Genomic DNA, 1,550 nt, shown 5'->3' on the forward strand with positions numbered 1-1,550 from the left:
AGAGCACCACATGTGGATTCATCCGCCGCTGGAAATAGTCCCCAAACAAACAGTATTTCCTCCTGTTTGAGTAACGGTGGTTAAAAACTACAGTGAGACGCTGATTCAGAACATTACTGAGCATGTTTTAAACATGAAAACTATTTATGAGGTGTTTTTATTTCTATACTTTATTGTTTATTTACACCTTCAGTCAGAATGAGCTGAGAGACACAGACACAAAGTAGTGAGAGGAGAGAGAGAGAGAGAGAGAGAGAGAGAGAGGAGGAGGAGGAAGAAGAGGAGGAGGAGGAGGAGGGAGGAAGAAGAGGAGGAGGAGTGAGAGGGAGGGAGAGGGAGGAGGAGGAGGAGGAGGAGGAGGGGGAGGAATTGTCCACAGCACAGTAAACTCTGTGAGATTGAGTGAGGCCGCCTCTCTGCCACCCAGAGTGAGTTTTCAGTGCCTCCCCTCCAGATCTGCGTTCCTCTCAGACTCCTCAAAGCAGAACACATGTTTCTACTCTCACATTATTCTCCAACAGAGTTTCATACGGTGTCCTTAAAGCATCGCAGTCCGTCTCTCCTCCTGCTCTCCTCACTCTGTCCTGGACGGAGGAGGTTCCTGTCGTCAGAGTCACAGCTCGTCCTCGCTAAAAAAAATAAGTGTGTGTGTGTGTGTGTGTGTTAAACACTGGACCATGCTTATCCAGACAGATGCTGATCGCTGCCTGATGTGTCTCTCCAGTGGACAGTAGAAAGGCTGAGCATGTGGTCTATTAATAGTCTTGATGTTGCAGGGACTCCTCCTGTAAACGGACCTGCTGCAGACTCCTTACCTCCTCATCTCCTCACCTCCTTACCTCCTCTCCTCCTCACCTCCTCTCCTCCTCACCTCCTCAGCTGAACTCTCCTTCACCTCAGATCCACCACTACCGGGGTCTTCCAGGTGCCGCAGCATGTTGTATGTTATATGATCTCTTGAACACTCCTGACCCGGTGCATCTGATAGCTGCTGTTTAATGTTGGCAGATGGGAGGAGATAAGATGCTGCTGCCTCTCGTACCAACAAGAACGCAGCGACTCTGGTGTCCTGGAGGAGGAAGTGGAGACAGGTCTCATTCCCAGGATCCTTCTGACCTGCCCCGACCCAGACCCAGACCAGACCCCGACCCAGACCCCGAGCCAGACCCAGACCTCTGTTTGTCCACAAACAGCCGTCAGAACGTGTCCGTCATCAGACTGTGTATCCCCGGCCCAGAGAGGTAGAGGCTGCAGGTAGGACTCATCTGATATCAGCACAGACAGCCGTCAATCTGCCCGTCCGTCCAGAGGTGAGACAGGTGTGTCACAGGGCTCTGTCCGTCCAGAGGTGAGACAGGTGTGTCACAGGGCTCTGTCCGTCCAGAGGTGAGACAGGTGTGTCACAGGGCTCTGTCCGTCCAGAGGTGAGACAGGTGTGTCACAGGGCTCTGTCCGTCCAGAGGTGAGGCAGGTGTGTCACAGGGCTCTGTCCGTCCAGAGGTGAGGCAGGTGTGTCACAGGGCTCTGTCCGTCCAGAGGTGAGGCAGGTG

Source organism: Sebastes umbrosus, unplaced genomic scaffold (genome assembly GCF_015220745.1).
Source record: "Sebastes umbrosus isolate fSebUmb1 unplaced genomic scaffold, fSebUmb1.pri scaffold_164_arrow_ctg1, whole genome shotgun sequence".
Lineage (NCBI taxonomy): Eukaryota > Metazoa > Chordata > Actinopteri > Perciformes > Sebastidae > Sebastes > Sebastes umbrosus.